This window comes from Onychomys torridus, chromosome 3 (genome assembly GCF_903995425.1).
Source record: "Onychomys torridus chromosome 3, mOncTor1.1, whole genome shotgun sequence".
Taxonomy (NCBI): Eukaryota; Metazoa; Chordata; class Mammalia; order Rodentia; family Cricetidae; genus Onychomys; species Onychomys torridus.
Window position 1 is genome coordinate 322,678 of NC_050445.1, and position 21,821 is coordinate 344,498.

Here is a 21,821-nt window from a genome sequence, read left to right on the forward strand (position 1 = left end):
CACCTGGAGGTAAGATTTTGATGTGACTTTGAACCAGGGATGAGATGGACATGTGTGGGAAAAAAAACAAAACCCAAAACTGAGGTCCCTGATTGCCTTTTGTCTTCGAGAGCCCTCTGTGGTCACAGTTATTGTGATGGGTTGACGTCAGAGTACAAGGGTGTTAGTGGTTGGACAACTGCTTAGAGGGTGGCCCGTCCAGGGCCTCTGCATTCCCCAGGAATAGAAGAACTCCAGACTTCCTCCACAGGTGGACCGGCTTTAGGCCTGAACTTACCAGGACAAAAAAGGGGTCACTTTGCTCCAGCGTAGAGGAAGAATGTCTTCAAAGAGTAACCAGTGGGCCTGTCGTTAAGTAGACTTCAAATATGGAAAAAATCCAGAAGTACCAGTTTGTGTTTATTTTAAAATTTCAGTAACTAAGGTTATTAAATTTCCCATAACTGATGGAAACTGATGTCATGTAAGCTCCAAATTAAAATAATCCTTCTCAGAGGAAGGAGACTCACAAGGCTCTGGAAGCTGATGAAACTACAAGACTCAGTGGGCTTACAAAGCCACAAGACGGATAGGTCCCTTCCCCAGGTGGAGAAAAGCAGTAAGCAATGCTGGGGGAGGGGCACTCTCTGAAGATGCTGAGGGCAAGGTGAACAAGGATCTCCAGGAATGCAGCTTCCTCTGAGTCCTGTGTGGAACCCCAATAAACTCACTGGCTCACCAAGCTAGACTCGGGTAGAGTTTCTTTGGTGTACTCTCTGGAGGTGGATAGACATTTATTCACATCTTTCCAGGAAAAGTCCCATAATGACTAAGTTCTCCATGGCTTTTGAATAGTGGTCAAGGTAGAAACAATTGAGTTTCTCATCTTGTAGTTTAGGAACACCACCGTACAAGAGTTCAATGCGCCCCAGCAATGACATTAATAATTATAATAGAGACAAGCTTATTACTCAGATCCTGACTCATATTTACAGGAGATTTTGAAGTTTTATAAGACTCACAGTTGAGTCATCAATTTTTGATGACCTCATAGTCAATACAACATTGCTTTATAACTTAGAGTGGGAGAAAGATGTCACATCAAAGACTAGTCAGAAATTAAGACTGCTTTACAGGGACACTGAGTCCTCTCTAGCTTGGATACAGACAAACTCACTCAACAGGATTAGTCAAGTTTATATGGAGTTCTTACTGGCTCTTCTGGCTGGTCTTAGGTGTGCAGGGCAGGCATAGAGTCAAGAGGCATACATCTCATAACCCTAAACACAGGGATTCTGGTAGTTTAAAGATTTTTTTATGGTACTTATTATTGCTGGGAGATATTGGGAGATAGAGTTTGGGCCCCACGTATAGAAAAGTGGAACACTTTTTATGTTCATATGGGCAAAAGACTATGTGAGATTATCATTGACCTAGGTAGACAGGTATGCATGGTCACTGGCCCAGCACTAACTGCTCAGGGTGGAGCAGAAGGTTGAAAACCACAGTCCTTCCCTATGGACCTCATCGTCTAGTGGTGTGCAAATCAACATGAAGAGGATGAGTGGGGCGTTGGAGAGATGACTTAGCAGTTCTTGAAGAGGTTCAAAGTTTGGTTCTCATCACCAACATGGTGGCTCATAATCATCTATAATTCTAATTCCAGGGGATCCCACATCCTCTTCTGACTGCCACAGGGATAAGGCATTCAAGTAGTTTACAGGCACACAATGCAGACGAAGCACATGTGGACATAAAATAATAAGTATCAAGTAAAAACCACCATTGGTTTAGAGCCTGGGAAGTAACTGCATTTGGAGCTGAGAATATGGAATAGACATTAGACAAGATTTCCCTTGGAGTTGTGTGAACAGTTGCTTTGAGGGAAGGGTAGCAGATGCCAGGAGGTAAGAAGAAAAGTCCAGGTGAGACACACGGAGAGGATGATTGGAGTCTCCAGCTTCCCAGGAAGAGAGGCCCTGACAAACAAGCTCCCAGCACAGCCAGCAACAGCAGGAAATGACAGGGCAATGCACAGCAGTAATCAGAATCAAAAGAAAGTAGGTGAAATTATACTTATAGCCTACATATTGTAATTTAAGAAAGAAACTTTCTTAGAAATTTCTCAGAGAAATTTCATAACATGACCAATGTCAGTACAGCAGAAATATATAGCATATTTAAGTTTTATTTTTAAATTACATTTATTATGTGTGTGCACGCACATATGTATGTATGTCTCCAACCATGGCACATGTGTTAGGTCAGAGGACGACTTTCAGGAGTCAGTTTTCTCCGTCCATCATGTGGATCCCTGGGATTGGACTCACATCATCAGGGTTGGTAGCAAGTGCCTTTGGATGCTGAGCCATCTTGATGACCCCATATTTAAGTGTTAATGCATAAACGCCATAGCCTCAAAAACATATAAAAGTTAAAATTAAGAGAACTAAAAGAAAAACATTCAAATGGTTTGTTTTGCTGGGTGATTTTAACAACTTCTTCATGTAACTGATAGGACACGTAGAGGAAAAATCAGCCAAGATGGAAGACTTGAAAGTCACAATTAAGTCTATTTAATTTCCAAATGAAAGATGATACACAACAATTGGAAAGACAATTCCGTGTCAGTGTACAGTTAGAACGCTTACCCAAACTGACAAATGCTGAGCCAGCAAGTCAGCTTCCGCAGCTTTCAGAAGACGGAACTGGTCAGGGGCGGTGACCCACACGTTTAGTCCCAGCACTCGGGGACGCGGAGGCAGGCGGGTCTCTGGGAGTTTGAGGACAGCCTGGTTTATAGAGCAAGTTCTAGGACAGCCAAGGCGGTTACAGAGAGAAACCCTGTCTTAAAAAAAAAAAAAACTGAACTGTAAGTGTACAATGTTGATATAGAATAAACTAGACGTCAGTAACAAAAATGAGGAAACCATATAAAGTGTTTGGAAAGTGACTAGAGAGATGGCTTACTGGTTAAGAGAAGTTACTGCTCTTGCAGAGCACCTGGGTTTGGTATGAGAAAGGTAGATTGAAAAACCAACAAAACAAAAGTAGAAAAAGAACCCAATTAAATCCACTGAATATAAAAGAAAGGAAACAGTAAGAACAGAAGTGATCATAGATAGGATCAACAAACACAAAGTTTATCAATAAAATAAGCCAATAATAAGCTAATAAACCGATAAGGCAACAGAAAGATTGACCAAGAGAAAATAAATGGAGACCTCAGAGCATATGTTAGAAGTTATGAGAGAGTGCCTCAGAGTTTGGAGACCGTGCGAGATCAAAGAGGGACGTTATGAACAACGTGATGTCAATACAGCAAAAAATTGGTCACAGAAAAAATTCAAACTCGGTGTAAAACATAACCTACTAAAACTGACCCACAGAAGTAGGCATGGTGTGGTGCACAGCTGTGATGCACCGAGGAGGGGCGGGCAGGAGGATCAGAAGTCCAGGCCAGCCAAGGCTACAGAGAGATCTTGTCTCACAAAGCAAAGTATAGCCTAGATACCTTCAAAACAGTACAAAGAGAGCGCGGGATGGACCTGGGGGAATGGTTCAGTGGGTAAGGCAGTTGCCTTGCAAGCGCGGGGGGCGCGGGGGCCTGGGTTCGATTTCCCACAGTCTCCTTCACTTTACCGAGGCAGATCCCCAGCAACGTGTGTTGGGGTCCTCACCTGCTCCAGAGTTTGTATCAGGCCGGGGTGAGGTGGGGCCGCAACCGGCTTCAGGCCAGAGCACAACATTGAATTTTTTTAGGGAACCTGGAAAGTAGATGATGCCAGTCAAGCCTTTGTGTGTGTGTGTGTGTGTGTGTGTGTGTGTGTGTGTGTGTGTGTGTGTGTGTGTGTGTGTATGCATCACGTGCCTGCGGAGATCGGTCCCCGGGGGTTACAGACATTTATGGGCTGCTGTTGGTGGGTGCTGAGAACACACACGCTCTTACCGCTGAACTACACTTGCTTGCCTTCGCTCTCCCTATGCCCCCCCCCCCCCCCCCCCCCCCCCCCGTCCGCACTTTTTTAAAATCGTGTTTTGTGAGTATGGGTGTTCGGCCTGCCTCTATGTCTGTGCATCACCCGTGTACGGTGCGTGGGACCCCCAGCGACTGGAACTGAATGAAGGCCATCTGCAAGAACAGCAAGTGCTCTGCGCCATCTCTCCTTGCTCATATCTAAAAGATAACATTCTGGACGATCTTCTTGGACCATGTTGCTTCGGGGGGTTGGTGCTTGACACACATTTCTTGAAGAAAGTGCCGTAAATTTTAGGAATCCTTCACCATGTTTGCAGGGCGCACCATCGGCACAAAAAAAGGTCAATGAGGGCTTACAGAAGGGAGGGATTCTCAGTGTGGCATTTGTTGACTACCTCCGACTAGAAAATAACGGAACTAGATTCAAAATGATATTTCAGCTAAAAACAACTAAAGAAAGACCCTAGAACTCAAAGACAGCCATCTCTTTCTTCCAGGTTCTAAAGGCCAAATGAATTACCTTCTGCTCTCCCTCCTGGTGAGTGAGACCCAGAGCTTCATCTCTGTCCGATTTTAAGTCAGACATTTTCCTGTATAGCTGTGAGCTAAATTACACAATAATTTAAATCTATCATGCTGTACGGTACTAAAGCAACTTGTTTATGTAATCCGTTGATTAAAATGAATTACTAGAAAGATACCTGGTGTCTTACAGTAGAAATGTGTAGGAGTGAAAAAGCGAGTCACTGATTTGATGTGAAAACTGATTGTCCTGATAAATCACCAGGGTGTATGTACTGGAAGAGCATGTCCTGCTAGGCAGAGCAAGCTTTAAAAGTACATGTCCCAGGGGCTGGGAGATGGCTCAGTGGGTAAAATCCCAGCTCTCAAGCATGAGGTCATGAGTTCAGAACCCCAGCAGAGCACTAGGGTATGGCAGGAGAGCACTAGGGTGGGGTGGAGAAGCATCAGTCTCTCAGAATGAGATGGAGCGGTGATGGAGGAAGACACCTGACTCCCAACATGTAACACACACACACACACACACACACACAGAGAGAGAGAGAGGACGAGAGAGAGAGAGAGAGAGAGAGAGAGAGAGAGAAAGTAATACATTAAAGGAATTGGATACTTTACTATAAACCCAAGGAGGGAGATCCGGACTGTGTTTCTTTATATTCTGAGCATTTAAATATAGCACTATAGGCATAAGAACTTTGTAAATGGGCTTGGGAGGCAGCTCAGCAGTTAGAGCACACAGGTGCACTTCCAGAGGACCCAGGTGTGGTTCCCATTGTGGGTAACAACTGTAACTCCAGTTCCAGAGGATAGGATGCTCTATTCTGGCCTCTGAGGCACTGCACTTACATGCAGGCAAAACACTCATACATAGCATATCAAAATAAATCAATCTTAAAAACCAGCTTTGCCAGCTTTGTTGTACTATTTCCCTTATGAGGTCAACTCATTGTAGTATCTATCTTCAATCTGAAGTGACTCAGACTCTCTCTTCTAAGAGTTAGTTAGTTTGTTTTGTTTTAAGAAATAAGTGTCTTGTTTTTGCAAAGACAAGGTATTTGTGTTCTTTAACATTTTTCTTGACTTTGACTCTTTTTTCTTTAAGTAACTACATCAGTTATTCCCATTTGGAATAACTACAGCTGTGCATGTCAGAGCTTAAGTGATGTGCCTTCCACCCCATCAGTGATTGGATGTGGGTAAGTGCATATGTGCATTGTACGTTTAGAAAACAACACGATGCATGTCACCCATGGGCTTCCTTGGCACTCAAATGAATAACAAACATCCACTCATTTGTCCATACCCTTACATATGGGTATTGGAATATAGCTGAAAAGGTATTTGTTAGGCACTCACCAAATTATTGGGGCTATAGCTCAGGGGTAGAGCATTTGACTACAGATCAAGAGGTCCCTGGTTCAAATCTAGTCCCCCCAGGATAGTGCCCTATAAATACCTAATGTAATAGAGAGTAGTGGGAAAGAGAAGCAGAGAGACCGACTAGACTTGATGGGCAAAGAGTCTAGTCTAATCTCCTGAGCTGGGGCAATGGGAAGCTTCAGAACTCTAAATGTGGTTTCAGAACATGAACATGTTAGTTACTAAGCATCCTATGGACCCAGGGAGACTTTCTGTTCTAGCCTTTTTCTTTCAGGAATACAATATGGAAGTGTACATTGAAGGTTGCTGAGTATGTGTGGATTTAAGAATGATCCAAGAGGGTGATGATAGGTGCAGCTTAGACTTTAGTCCCAACTCAGACTTTCTGATTTGTTAGGTCCGAGCTAGGGCCTGAGAAACTTAGCTGTTCAACGGCACCCTTTCTTCCTCTTCCCATTCTCCCACATCACAAGGGACACCGATGATCTCCTGGAGTGACAAATTTAGCTCCGACCTGTTAAGTAGATTCATAACTCAGGATTATCAATCTGAAATTTTTACCACTTGTAAGAGTTTGTGGGAACAGAACACACACACACACACACACACACACACACACACACACACACACACACATTAAACAAAGCAACACTGTACCTCCCAGAGAGGTTTCAAGGGACAACAGAAGTCCAGCGTTCATGGTGGTATTCCCCAATGGTGGAGAGAAGCTGGAATATCTTCTGTGTACAACTTATGTGCTATTCAGGTTTCTGTTACTGTGAACTAAACTACTGAGATAAACAATGTAAAGAAAGAGATGAAACCAAGACTTCATGGTGCGATGGTTAATTACCGTTATTGGATTGACTGGATTTACAGTCACCAAGGAGGTCCTTCTCCCAAGGCAGAAGCTCACCGATGCCCACCCTGATCGATTGTTTGACTGTTCCCCTACAGATGTTGGCTCCATGCCACCGGAGTTTCTGTTCACTTCTAATTTCAATGTTTATCTCTAACAGCTTTTCTTGCATACATTCTCAGCATTCTTGTGGGCAGCCAGCTTCTTTGTCTTATCTTTATTATGTTAAGAATTTTGAAAAGAGAGTGTCTAGTTGTTATTGCTATTTGGGGAGATCTCCAGATGGCTGGTCTACCTGTTAATTGACCAGACAAGGAGGAAAGCTTCAAAGAAACTGGTGTCTGAAAGATGGGAAGTACAGCACGTATGGAACATGAAGAGGGTCCTATATGAAGTGGCCCCCTATGGAACAAAAAATAACTCTTAGAAATTAAAGAAGGAAGAAATAAAGTACAGCAAATATTACAGTGATTTCCCAAACAATAAAGTGTATTGAAAAGACAAAAGAAAAAGTAAATTAACAGATTTTTGTAAGAAGATCTACTTACAGAAAATTGTTATTAAAATTACAAAAATAAAGTATTATAGACATCATATATGGATTTACAAAGAGATTTGAGAAATGAAGGAAAATAAGTACAGTAGAATTATTAATGCTAAAACACATGAGAATATGCATTCAGAATTTTTATAACTATGGTTGTAGTCAGCTTTCCACTGCTGGGATAAAGATCATGAACACAAAGCAACTGAGAAGGAAAGCATGTATTTGGCTTGCATATACCAAGTCACAGACCACTGTGCACAACCAAGGCAAACCTAGAGAAAGGAGCTGGAGCAGAATCCACAAAGGGACTCTGCTTACTGGCCAGCTCCTCATGGCTTACTAAGCTTACTTTATTGCACCCAGGTCCACCTTCCCTCTGGTGACACCTTCCATACTGGGCTGGATCCTTCCACAACAATCCTCAATCAAGAAAATGCCCCACAGACAAGCATGCAGGACAATCCACTGGAGGTAATTATTCAGTTGAGATTCCACTTTCCCCGATAGGTCTAGCTTTGTGTCAAGTTGAAAACAAGAACAACCAAACAAACAACCAGCACACTAAGAATAAAAAGATGAACACTTATGAAGTATATGCTGTAATAAAGGCACGTAATGAAAGTTTAGCTTACTGCATGCTAAAGAAGTTGAACACTACATGAAATTCTCTAGTGAGAAATTCCCTGGATTTACAGTGCAATAAGATACTTCTTCTATGCTGCAAGCAGGAGGGAGGTCATTTAAAATGGATGAGTGTGCACCAGGAGTCAGTTATTGAATTCTGGCTAATCTGGTTCTTTAGAAAAAGTAAATTAACATATTTTAAAAAGTAGTGTTTAAAACTAAGATATGTAAATGCAGCTCCCGAGGGACTGGAGAGACGGTGTAGCAGTTAAGAGTATACCATGCTCTTGTAGAGGACCTGAGTTTGGTTCTCAGCACCCACATCTGGCAACTCACAGTGCCCTGTAACTCCATCTCCAAGGGAGTTGATGCCTTGTTCTGGCTTCTGCAGGCCATGCATATCTCCACATACAGACACAGATGTGTATACATAATTGGAAATAAATTTAAAATAAAACTAATAACAATCATAGAAAGATGGAGGCCAATCTGAAGCGTCCTCTCAGATGACTCTGCCTTGTGTCAGGTTGACAGTTAAGGCTAAGTAGAATGTGAGGCTATTCCTAACTCCAGGAAAACAAAGTCCTTCCAGATTTCTGAGTTCTTGGCATAGACAAGCTATGAGCACTCTTAACTAATCATAAGAAAAGCAGAGAAAATTCAACTCAAAGTTGAAATATAAATAAATACCTCTGGAAAATGAGAATAGAGGGGGGTACATGAGTTAAAAAACTCTTTCCTACAGAAGTGTGTTAGTGATTTCTAAGCCTGGTTATTTTAGACAAAGCATATCACACTGCTTTTATCTATTTCCTTCCATAAGACTCAAAGTCTAGAAGAAACAATCCAAACTATGAAAAGTGACTGTCTCTAGGTGACAGGAGAGACACACAAAGAATTGAGGTTTTTTTTTTTTTAATGATAAACTTTAAAAGCAACATTTACCCTTGAAAAATAATTGTGAAAGCTATTTTGATATAAATACTGTGAGCACATTCATGAATTAGGGATAAAGATCACAGTAGTGCTGTGTCCATAGAGGTGCTTTGTGGTCCTGGTTCTATGGTGTCTTCATGGTGGTTCTCAGAACTCCTTCATTGTCCAATCAGGACCAGGGAATGCACAGACCCTCACTCAGGCTGGAGGGATGTGCTCAGATGTAGGCACTACAGGTGTCTCAAAGAAATTAGGTACAGGCAGGGTGGTGGTGGTGGTGGTGGTGGTGGTGGTGGTGGTGGTGGTGTCATTGTTGGCGGCAGCGGCGGCGGCGCATGCCATTAATCCCAGCACTTGGGAGGCAGAGGCAGGCAGATCTCTGTGAGTTCAAGGCCAGCCTGGTCTACAGAGCGAGATCCAGGATAGGAACTAAAACAGAAGAAACTTCATACCTTCCAACCGAGGTTTTTGTGGTGTGTGACATGAGGAATTCCTAGAGCCCCTGTGGTATTAGGTATGTCTGCTGTTCCTACAGTCTGAAGAAGGGATATGAAGACAGATGAGCAGGGTAGAGCTGAGGACACTGAAGATTGGAGAGGGATCTTTTTGGGTTGCATTGGGAAGAATTCTGTACTAGTCTTACTGATTCACTAGAGATAAGTAGAAACTTTGTCTTATCTGGGAATGCTGTGTATGTCTGTGGCTATAAAAGGTGGTTAGTAGACTCTCAGAGTAGAGCAGTGGGGTATAGCTCAGGGGCAGAGCATCTGGCTTCAGTCATTGACTTCCCAAGTTCAAGCCTGGACATCTCCTGCTGGCTGTTTTGTTTTAGTTTTTTTGTTTGTTTGTTTAATTACTATTTCTTTTAGTATATTGTTTTACTCATATGTGTTATTGATTATATTCAGTTCTACTTTTCTCATTATGGTCCTTGGTAGAATTGGAAGCTACAGGCCAACCCTTGAACATGTCATGTAGATGAATAACTTCCTCCTACCTCTTTCTGTGGTCTGAATGTCCCTTTTATTCTTAGTATTTAGCTCATCTGTTTGTATATTTGTAATTTCTGAGTCTATAGAACTCTCAGAGAGTAGGTAAGGGTTGTGATGGACAGTTCTTTAGGTCAGAGAAGATAGTTGCACACAGAGCCAGCTTCCCAGGAACAGACGGTAACTGGAACCCTAAAGTATTTTCATTCTCTTCTTGCCATACACAGTAGTTTGGACATTGGTGGTCAGACTTGGGGAGACAATCAGGAAACCCAGCTTTTCTGTCTAGGGTGGCTGGAACCTGAGTTGCTTTTTCCAATGAAATGCCACTGCACACTTCCTCAGCCTCAGAGGCCAGAGGCCTGGCGCAGCTGCTCTACCAGGGCAGACAGGCATTCTGGAATGTCGGTGCAAAGGCCAACTAAGGCACTGAGAACCTCTGCATGACAGCCCATTCTGTCTTCACAGAAGGAGAGGAGGCATGTCTGGGAGCCAAAGCAGGAGAAGTGGGCCAGGACAGCAATGTGAAATGGGCGCTGGTCTGCAGGATGCTTTGTTCCTCTTCCTTGGCTGAAGTACTTATTCCAGTATAGGCCTGGAAGGCTGTAGAGCTGAGGGACACCATCTTGCTAGTGACGTCTAGCAGCTTCTAGACATTTTAACTTCACAGGTCTGAGTGTTACCACACAAAAGAAATTGTTAGCTAAGTGCCATTCCTCCACAGGGGTAATAGTACAGGGTTAGGGCATTTGACTGCAGATCAAGAGGTTTGTGGTTCAAATCCAGCTATACTCTGTACTGACTGCTTTTGTCTATAACTTTGGTATCTGAACCCCACCTTCCTTTCCCTACCATGTGCTGGGATATAGAGTCTGCATGGAAGAAAGGATGTACCCAGGTCTGGCTGGGTCCACTAAGCACAATTTCAAACCGTTTTTTTTCTATGTGGACTTCTATCTCCCTGGCCTGTGTGGTCTTGAGTGTTTGTCATCTTCATATGTGGAAGTATCACTTCCACACAGGAAAGGATGAGGAGCAGAAACTTCTACTAAGACACACTTGTGTCAGATAAAGTGAAACCTCTTTATTCAATCTCCAGTGGAAAGTGAGTGGGGCCAGTTTCCTTAAAGCCTGTATGTGAAGTGCCTAGAGCTTGCCAAAGGATCTGTGCACTGGGTGTGAGATACGCAAACTCCCCATTTTAGTTTAGATAACCAGACAACTAGAAGACTAGGGTAGTTGCTTAAAGAGAAGGAAAGACTTGAAGAAGAGAAGGTTTGGGAAGAGATCAGTGTGGTTTGGGAAATGCTAAATTTGAGATGCTCACTAAATACTCAAGAAGAAATGTTGAGCTGATATGACATTTGGTTCAGGAATGAGGTAAGGCTGGGGCCTTTGTCTCTTTGGTGATGTTGTAGTGGTGGGCTCTGCCATGGGGAATTTTCGATAAACAGAAGTGTGCATCTCTCAGATCTAGAGGCTGGGAAGCCTGTAGAGGGGTTGCCTCTAGTGAGGGCCTTCTTGCTGCGTCACAAAATTTGTGATTGTACTTTAAAATTCTGTGTCCTGGGGGTCCACCTAGGCAGTTCTCCTTGGTGAACATTACTATAGGACTGGTGGGTATTTTTGTTGGGTGGGCAGCTACTGCCTTGAGTTTTCATATTGTTTATATTTTGTGATGAGGTCTGGGCATGTGGACTTCTTTGGTTAGTTCTATGTCTGATATGTACAGAGAAAGTTGGGGCAGACCCAGAATGTGTGAGCCAGGTTGGACATAAAGGATGAGATGGCCTAGATGGAATGAAGTCAGATAGTCACAGGGGGGTGGTATGTAGGATGGGCGTTCTGGTCCAAATCTGGAGCTTGGGGGAGGGGGTGTGGAAGGGAAGAGCAAGAAGACCAGCCCAGCTAGACCCCAGCACAGTATGTGCACTATCTGTCTGGGCAGAGAGGTTGGAGTGATGTGGGAAGGGTCTGTGGGTTAGGGGCAGGCAGGAGTGGCCAGATTAGGCTGGGGCACTGGATGAGGGTCCTGGGGAGGACTCATGGAGGGAAGGACAGGATCACCATGATAGCTATTCCTGGCTATCCACTTCACCACATCTGGAATGAACTAAATCCAAGCAGCTGTGGGGGTTTATTCTTTTCTTTTCTTTTTTACTTTCTTTTAATTTATTTTTACTTTATGAGCACTGATTAGTGTTTTGCTTGCATGTAAGTCTGTGTGAGAATGTCAGATCCCCCGAACTAGAGTTACAGACAGTTGTGAGCTGCCACATGGGTGCAGAAAATTGAACCCCTGAGACATCTCTCTACCCCTGAGGGGTTTTTCTTAAATAAATCATTTGAAATGAGAAGACCCACTTTTAATCTGGATCTTTTGACATGGGAAGATCTACCTTTAATCTGGACCACACTGTTGGGGGATATTATTTTAAAGTGTTTTACTTCTGTTTATGTTGCATTTGTTTAACTCTGTGAAGCTGTGTTACTGCACCTGTATAAAACACCTGACTGGTCTAATAAAGAATTGAACAGCCAATAGCAAGGCAGATAGAGACAGGGCTGGTGGGCAGAGAGAATATATAGAAGGAGAAATCTGGGAGAAAGAAAAGAAAAGAGATGGAGGAGTGAAAAGAGGAAGGAGGCAGAGGAGGAGGAGACTCCAGGGACCAGCCACCCAGCCACACAGCCACCCAGCCACCCAGCCACCCAGCCACACAGCCACCCAGCCACACAGCCACACAGCCACACAGCCACCCAGCCACCCAGCCACCCAGCCACACAGCCATCCAGCCACACAGCCACCCAGCCAGTCACCCAGCCACACAGCAAGCCATGGAGTAAGAGCAAGATTTACAGAAGTAAGAGAATGGGAAAGCCCAGAGGCAAAAGGTAGATGGGATAATTTAAAGTTAAGAAAAGTTGGCTAGAAACTAAGCCAAGCTAAGGCTGGGCATTCATAAGTAATAATAAGACTCTGTGTGTGATTTATTTGGGAGCTAGGTGGCAGGCTCCCCAAAAGAGAAAAAACAACTAACACCACCACACCTTCTGCAGGCCAGCCCATCATGCAGATGGATGGCTGCCTCCCATCTCTTCCTACATGCTCCATGTCCCTTCTGTTCTTATTAAGTGTCTCCATTCTTCATGCATATATCTATCTAGTTTCTCTAGGTTTTTTTTTTTAATTTTTGTTTTTTTGGGACAGGGTTTCTCTGTGTAGCTTTGGAGCCTGTCCTGGAACTCACTCTGTAGCCCAGGCTGGCCTCGAACTCACAGAGATCTGCCTGCCTCTGCCTCTCGAGTACTGGGATTAAAGGTGTGCACCACCACAGCCTGGCTTGTTGGGTTCTTAAAGAGAAGGCAAGGACTATGGTGGAGAACTCATCTGATTTTTTTTTTTCTAGGCACATCAGCCATACAGACAGCCAGTGTCCAGGGACCAGAAAGGAAAGCCGGACAAGGAGCTAACCCAGGACAGCAGTGTGAATGGCTCAGGTCTGCATTTCCTCCTGCTCCTCTCCATTTCCTTGGCTGATGGTGCTGATCAAGGATGGGCCAGGCCTGCTGCAGCCTTGGTCTGTGGTAAGGTCCATGGCTCCTGTTGTCACCAAAAGCAGCAGTGAGGACAGGGCTGCACAGAGTTGGCCCCACCCCTCACTGGCTACAGGACTAGGGAGAACTGGCCCTGCCCTCACCAACTGCAGCACTCAGGAGAGCAGGCCCTGCACCTTGCCTGGACAGCACAGTAGAGTTGTCCCTGTTGGTGGGGCTGCAGATAAGCTGGCTCTGAAGGTGTGAGAGTGGGAGAGCTAGCCCCTGTCTGTCATTCAGTGGCATGGGCGAGGGAGAGATACCTACCTTACCCCTCTCTACCTACAGCATGAGGGAAAAGCTGGTCCTGGGGTCATGAGAGTGGGAGAGCTGATCCTGACCCTCACTGGCTGCAGCACAGTAGAGCCGGCCCTGTTGATGATGTGGGTCCAGGGGACCCACAGTTATGAAGGAGCATGGGAGATATGGTCCCACTCCTCATCTACCATATAGTGGAGTGGGTGAGAGAGATAAGCTATCCAAGCACCCCTGCCCCTCACTGCCTGTGGTGGGTGGGAGAGCTGACCCTGAGATCACGAGAGTGGGAGAGTTGGTACTTCATCTCAACCGGGCAGCACAGTAGTGCTGACCCTCTTTGGGAGTGCAGGTGAACCAGCATGGAGGGCAAGAGAGCTGGAGAGTGGACAAGTCCTCCCCTTTTATGCCATGTGTATGCCATGTATGTGTGAGGGAAATAAGTGCCCCCTGTGGCATGAAATCAGAAGAGCTGGCCCTGTCCCTCATCAGCTGTAGCAATTGGGAGAGCAGGTCACACACCTCACCTGGGAAAAACAGTAGAGCTAGCTCTGCTGGTGTGAGCCTGGGCGAACCATATCTAAGGCATGAGAACAGGAGAACTGGCCCTGCTCCTTCCTATCTGCTGCATTGGGTGAGCTAGCTGGGGCAATTCTGGAGAGCTCACCCTGGTGGTGAAGATGAGGGAAAGCTGGTGGGCTGACTAACCCAGTTACCACCCAGGCCCAGAACCATCAACACCCACCTCATCTATGAACCACTGGAGCACGTGAAGGGGCCAGATCTGCAGATTCAAAGCTACAGAATCTCCATGACACAAGATCACAACAGGATATCCAGGAGGAGTCCCAGTGAGGGCCCAGTGTCCATAGGGTAGCAGCAGCCACAGGCCCTGAGCCAGACCAATGATCCATTGCAATAAACACAAATAAAGCTGTATGGACTAAGGGGCATACTGTGTGACTCACTGGGTCACCATATCACTTCTAGACTACGCTGAGATTTTTCCTCCCTCCTCTTCCCTTTTGGGTTATACTTTTAAATTTTGGTTTGCGGGGCTGAAGAGATGGCTCAGAGGTAAAGAGCACTGGTTGTTCTTCCAGAGGTCCTGAGTTAAATTCCCAGCAACCACATGGTGGCTCACAAACACCTGTAATGAGATCTGGCATCCTCTTCTGGCCTACAGTCATACATGCTGTATACATAATAAATAAATCTTAAAAAAAAAAGTAAAATTCTTTAAAAAATTTTTTTGGTTTGCTCTGAAGGGAGTCCTCAAGGGCAGAGGGTGGAGGTGAGGGGATGGGGAGATAAGTGGGAGTGGAATGCATGATGTGAAATCCACAAAGAATCAATCAAAAGTTTAAAAATAAAAAAGAATGGGCCAGGAAGACCAAACATTAGATGGAGCTCAGAGAACTTCAGTGGAGGAGGGGAGGAAGGATTGCAGGAACCAGAAGGCTTGAAGGCATCATGAAATAAAGCCCACAGAATCAACAAAGGAGTGCTCACTGGGCTCACAGAGACTGGAGCAACAATCCAGAGCCTGCCTGGATCTATGCCAGGTCCTCTGCTCATATACTATACTTGTTAGCTTACTGTCTTGTGGGACTCCAGACAGTGGGAGTGGGGTGTCTCTGACTCCTTCTCCTGCTCTTGGAACCCCTTGTCTCCTGCTGGATTGCCTCATTCACCCTTGATGTGAGGGTTTGCCTAGTCTTGTTGCATCTTGTTATGCTGTATTCAGTTGATACCCCTGGGAGGCCTGCTCTTTTCTGAAAGGAAACAGAGGTTCAATGAGTCTTGGGGAGACAGGAGGTGGAGGGGAAGAATAGGAAGAGTGGAGGGAGGGGAGGCTTTGGTCAGGATGTACTGTATGACAGAAGAATAAATAAAAATTAAAAGGAAAACAAGGATGGGCCTGGAAAGCTGCAGAGCTGAGTAAGGCATCTCACCAGTCAGGTCTGGCTGCTTCTGCAGAGTATGTCTGAGAGAACTGTAATTTACTTTTATAGTCAGACTATCTCACCACACAGATGACATTAACTGGGTACACTGGTACCAGTGGGGGTATAGCTCAGGGGTAGAGCATTTGACTGCAGATCAAGAGGTCCCTGGTTCAAATCCAGGTGCCCCCTTATTTATGTTGGATTCTGGTCACTGACTTACCAGGTTCATCTTAGAGAGGTCACCCATGGAGTTAGAAAGTCTTCATTGCTGGAGTTTCTAGAAGCAATGCTTCTGTGCCCCATTTACATCTGTGGGTTCCATTCTCAGCCACACTGGCTGGAAGGATCAAGCAGATGCCAAGCAGGCTGCTCAGTCTTCTCTCAGAGATCAGGCCTCAATTTCAGTTTCCTGAGACTTGAGCAATCAGTTTCTGGGAGGGCCATGAACAAAGACATACTCCTTGCAGTAGCTCCCTTTCTGCATGTATTCTGACCATTCAAGGTTCAGCCAATTGTTTACTGTGTCGGACCCCTCACCAACTTAGAGCTACATCCATGGGTCAATGTGAATGTGCGAGGTCAGCCAGCCTCCATGGCAGCTCAAGGACAGAGCCTAGACCACTGAGTCAACCCCTATAGTCAGTACTGCTAGGCCAGCCAGCATCCATGGCAGCCCAAGGACAAAGCCTGGGACTTGTCCAGGCCTGCCTAAAAATGTTAACTGCAACCACCAACTAATCCTAGCCAATTAAAAGTTACTAACATGATTGCCACTTGCATAAACCAATCCTGAGTCTGTTCCTATGTAGTCTGCAGGCCCCAACCCCCACTTGCTAAAACAACAACAACAACAACAACAACAACAACAACAACAACAAAACAACAAAACAACCTGCCCCATCACTACTCAGGGTCTCTCCTGCTCTGCTACTGAGTCAGATGGACGAAGAGTCCCAAGTTAACTCATAATAATACGAAGACTCTTTGCTTTTGCATCGGATTTGGTCTCTTGGTGGTCTTTGGGGGGCTCTGGGTACAACAGGCCCAAACTCTGGAACCCACAAAGTGCATTAGTACAATGCACACAGCTGACCTCTGACCTTTGCTGAGTCCCCTCTACCTTCTTGTTTTTCCCCATTGATATTTTTCCCTTATGCTCACTGGAATAGTTGGTTTTAATAGTCAGTTTGACACATGAAAATAAAGTCTCAATGAAGAACACAGTGTCTAGATCAGATTGGCCTGTGTTCCTGTAATTGTCTTGATAATTAAGTCAACTGATGTATGAAGACATAGCACTGTTCCCAGGCAGGGATCCTGGATCGTGTGTGTGCAGAAAGTGTGCTCAGCACTAACAAGCATGTGTGCATTTATTTTTTCATTTTATCCATGGCAGTTTCAGTAGAAAGAACCAGTATCTGCATCTAGAACCATGTACGGAAGCCAGCATAGCAACTGGAGAGGGCCAGAGTAATGACCCTAAGGATAGTGGGGTCAGGAGTGTGCTGTCACTGGAGAACTCCAGGTGATTCTCCTGAGCTGGGGATTGGGGATCCCAGGCTGTGGGCATCCAATGGTGGCCGTTGACGGGCACCTCCTCTAACTGGCCAGGATCTGTGCCTTGGCAGTATTTGAAGTTTTGCTCCACAGAACAATTCTCACCAAAGATTTGAACTTTTCACAAACAGCGTTTGCTACAGCGCCTTGTGAAGGGCTGAGCAGAGCCTGACTACTCTGGAGCTATAGGTTGTACCATGGACAGCTCCACAGCCTGCAGTCTTTGCTGAAGACACAGAAGGAACATGTGAAACCCAGCACTGTGCAGCGGCCTCAGCTATTTCTGCCAAGTGACTAAGGTTGCATGAAACAATAACCAAAGTCTCACAATGCTGTCTAGTGAGAAGGCTCAACAGGCATCATCACTTGCTGCACAAGCCCGAGAATCTCAGTTTGGATCCCCAGAACCCATGTGAAAAAGCCAGATCTGGGGGCGCAGGTATGTGATCCTAGCACTCCTACAGAAAGATGGGAGTTGGAGTCAGGAGGATATTTCTGGAAGCTCATGGCTGGTGAGCTTGGAGTGTGCATCTCAGTTTCAAGCAATAAGAGGGATTCTGCTTCAAATAAAGCAGAAGGTGGGGTCTGATACCTCAGGCTTTCCTCTGACCTCCTCATATGTTCCATGGCATGTATACACCCTCGTGTACAAACACACACATCATAAATGCACACACACACACATCATCATCATCATCATCACCATCATCATCACCATCACCAGTGTTGGGAGTTTACAGTGCCCCCATCTCTCTTTAATACTACTTTTCATTAGTGGTGAGTCTGGCTCCCTAGGGCACTAGAGATGAGAAGTCACAGAGCACATTATGTCCTTGGCTGAGGCAGTGCCAATATATGGTAATGAGGAGAGTCTACACGGGTCGAAGGGCAAAAAATCACTGGCAGAGTCATTGCCTACGTGTCAGGCAATCCCCACTCAACACTGTCCGCTCAGCACACCAGCGTCCATGTCTGCTCCTGAGACCATAGACTCTCTGATTCTCACTTCACCACAGTTCTGAGGACTGAGTCAGTTCTTCAGGTTTTATCTTCTTCTGATACATCAAGGGATTCAGCAAATGGGACCAAGAGGGAAGAAGAGGAGAGACAATGAAGGCTGCTCCATCCCTTCTCAAGAAGGCTGGTACAATAGGCCCTGCATCACAAATGTAAACTCTGATATGGCTTGGCCATTATGAAGTTCGTCGTGTTGGGCCTGATTTATCCAAAGTTTCACACATCTATAGCATGGAAATACCTGATTAAAATTAATAGCTATAAACAACCCATGAGTCTGAATCATCCCCAGAGTGTCTTAGATACCAAGGTCATCCTCAGGTCCTGTTTCCTGAGAATCTGATTTAGGGGTTCTCAGGTGGGGATCAAGAACATTGGCTTCTGGCCTTGTGTTCTCAGATCTGTTGTACTAAACATCTAGTTCCTTCTGTGGAGCAGGCCTTGAATTACACAAAGAGGGGGGTGGTTACCCCCATAACCTTCCTTTCAGGTCACTATTGCAGTTCACAGAGTCCACAGCTGGGTAAGCCTGTTGATGACTTTACAAAGCACTTTCCAGCTGGACCAAAGCTAGCCCACAGGGAGGAAGCTTCCTGGTCTGTACCACTTGGTCCCCCATGTGCTGTGACTAATATATGTGATGTCTTCAGCAATAGGGTTTTGTCAGCGAGTTCTGATGAGTGACTCAGTGCAATGTCAATAGTCTGTATTGTCCTGGGGGTCTGTCTGACACCAGAGTTTAATTGCAATTGCCCCACACGGGGGATTATGCTCATCTGAGAAGCTATAGATGGCCAAACAAAACATCAGCTCCAGGCATGGATGCCTCCCTTTGAGTTGTTGGTCAGAGGTGTGCTGGAGTCCCAACCATGTTTCTTACCGTCTCCTAGTGTCAAAGAGCGCTGTTGAGCGGTTACTGCCAAGGTGATTTCCTGTCCTGTAAGCATCACCTGCTCCTTGTAGCCCAGGTTTTAAGATCTTCTCTTTGGTCTTAGATTTCTTGGCATTTGCTACTGAGTCCACATTTCATCCATTGTGCCGAGTACTTACCAAATGGAAGTCCATATCTCCCTTGATGGTAAATTTCCTTCTCTCTGACCTTCCATCACTTTCTGTTTCCGGTCATCGTGGTAGTGGGGGTAGAGTGTGGATTCAGAGTCACCAGTGTTTGGGCCCTTGGGTGAGGGTTCTGTTAAAAGACTAAGTCATCCTCTTATAGGACATCCAATTATTCTGTATTATGCTACCCAGCGTGGGAGGCTCTGGAGTTTACTCAATAAACCTCAACTAATGCAGACCTTCTAGGTTCACTAAAGTTCTCCTCAAGGCAAATATGGTAAATTAATAACCAAAATCATATTTAAGCAAGGGGGCACCTGGATTTGAACCAGGGACCTCTTGATCTGCAGTCAAATGCTCTACCCCTGAGCTATACCCCCACTTACAGGTAAGGTAACCTCTCATTAGCATCTCTTTAACCTTGGCACCACACCCAGGCTTCCTATGTGTTCACAACCTACTGGTTCCTCCTAACTATCTTGACCTGGCAAGATTTTTCTATTAAAGTCTGCCCTCCACCCTTCTCTCCAACCTTACTCAGCCCATGTCAATGTCCATTCTCTCGTGTGTGTTAAAGACATCAACTTTGGTCCTGAAAAGGACACTTAACTGTGGTGTTTCCCTTAACTTCACACTCAATTTTCCATAAGTGGCCTAGACAAGAGCTGATGATTCTGGGTTTTCAATGGTCCAAACATTTTGCCCAGAAAGAACTTTATCTGTACTCAAAGATATCAGAAGGGTGCCCTTTACTTCCCTCCATCATTTATTCACTCAATAAACACCCATGGGACTTCCTATGTTCTGGTCACTATCAGCCATGCTGAGGAGACAAAGTGAGGTCAGCCATTCCCCTTTTCCTCAGAGTCTTAGTCTAAGTAGGAGACAAATTCATGGATCCAAGTCTTTCCTCAGAAGTATCAGGAGCAAAAGCACAGGCTAGAGGAAACAGCATGTAAGGAGCGTCCCTTCTGGAGGCTTAGGAGTGACTTCCTGAGGGATTGACTATGGAAAGTTGCCAGAGGAAGAATCCCACTCTCATCTTCCTAGGACTCCATTATGCTGACTTCCTGCACTGACTGAGCCATACAGAGCCTTGGAGGCCAGCGTGTGCCACAACGTGAGTGTGACCTGGGTGGGTCTCACAGTGAGTCCTGTACTAGCTTCTGTCAGAGAGGAGAACAGGGACCAGGCCTGAGCAGAATACAGAGCACAGGGAAAACAGGGCATTAGTCGGCTCTGTGCTAATCAATACTTCAGATTTGGTCTCTTGTATCTAAAAGAGACACTAGGAAGGGGGCACCCGGATTTGAACCGGGGACCTCTTGATCTGCAGTCAAATGCTCTACCCCTGAGCTATGCCCCCATCTGCTTTATGTATATCCAATAAACGTCTCTGAACCTGTGTGTTCACTCCTTGACATGTGTACTTGCTAGTACTCTGCTATCATCTGCTCTCTCCTGTGAGACCCAGCCCTGAGCCAGCTGCACACCTGTGTGCCTCCTCCTCATGACCAGCACCCTCCAGTCCTTGTTCACAGCTGAGACAGAAGCACTACTGCCCAGAAGCGTGCATTCAGCGCATTCTCCACACCCTAAGCCAAGCTCAAAGGATTGGATCTTAGGTGATTCACAGCTTCTGGGGGAGGGAAAAGAGTTTTCTCTAAGGCATGGCTCCTGGTAAGCCACCAATGTTCCAGTAGATGGCCCCACACCCAGGACCATGTGGATAGCTCACATAGGAGGACATAAACCTAGGGGTGTAGATGTGGAATGGATCTGGGACAAGGAGTTAATTAAGTAAAGGAGTTGAGGGTGAATATATGATAATACATTGTATGAAATTCTCCAAGAACTAATGAAAATATTTTAAAGAATCATATTTTGTCCTCAGCAATAGGGCCTTTCCTTCTCATTTGGAGAATAACCAATAATTGTCTTGGGATAGCTGGTAATAATTTTTTGTGGAGGGTTCCATGGACCCCCTTTGGCCAGCAATTCTACATGATATAACGGATTTCTGGCTCTGGAGGTTTTACTTACTGGCATTGAATTCCTTTCTTATAGGCACATATTTCAGGAGGCTTCTAAAATAGCTGATTTCTGTATAGTTTTTAAAGGCCAGTGTTAGTGTCTCTTCCCATAGCCCTTTTCTTGTCCTTGTCTCTCATCTTCCTCCCTAGTTAAATGCTGCTATTTTGATTTCCCCTTTATCTCTCTATAACTATTTTCTATCTCCCCACTTTGAAAGATCCTTTCCTCCCAATTGTCCCTTAACAGGTACCTAAATGCTGTGGTTAGCTGGGTTGTAACCCACAGATCAGATTTTTATCAGTTTACATCCATGTATAAGAGAAGACATGAAATATTTGCCTTTTTGATTATTTGAACCTCACTCAGGATGATTGTCTCTAGCTCTATTCATTGGCCTTGAAATTTTCAAAACTACCTTTTTCTTAAAATCTGAATAATATTCCATTGTGTAAATGTACCACATTTTCATTATCCATTCATCAGTTGATGGCCATCTAGGGTGTTTCCTATTTCTGGTTATTATGAATAGCACAGCAGT

General features: G+C 45.1%; 3 non-coding genes across 3 annotated transcripts; 1 reads left to right on the forward strand and 2 right to left on the reverse strand.

The window, feature by feature from the left end:
- Positions 1-15,733: 15,733 nt before the first annotated feature.
- On the forward strand, positions 15,734-15,805 carry Trnac-gca. The gene has a single exon. It is a non-coding gene; the product is annotated as a tRNA-Cys (tRNA).
- A 3,752-nt stretch (positions 15,806-19,557) lies between these two features.
- Trnac-gca lies at positions 19,558-19,629 on the reverse strand. Its single transcript has one exon. It is a non-coding gene; the product is annotated as a tRNA-Cys (tRNA).
- Positions 19,630-20,543: 914 nt separating this feature from the next.
- Positions 20,544-20,615, reverse strand: Trnac-gca. Its single transcript has one exon. It is a non-coding gene; the product is annotated as a tRNA-Cys (tRNA).
- Positions 20,616-21,821: the final 1,206 nt, after the last annotated feature.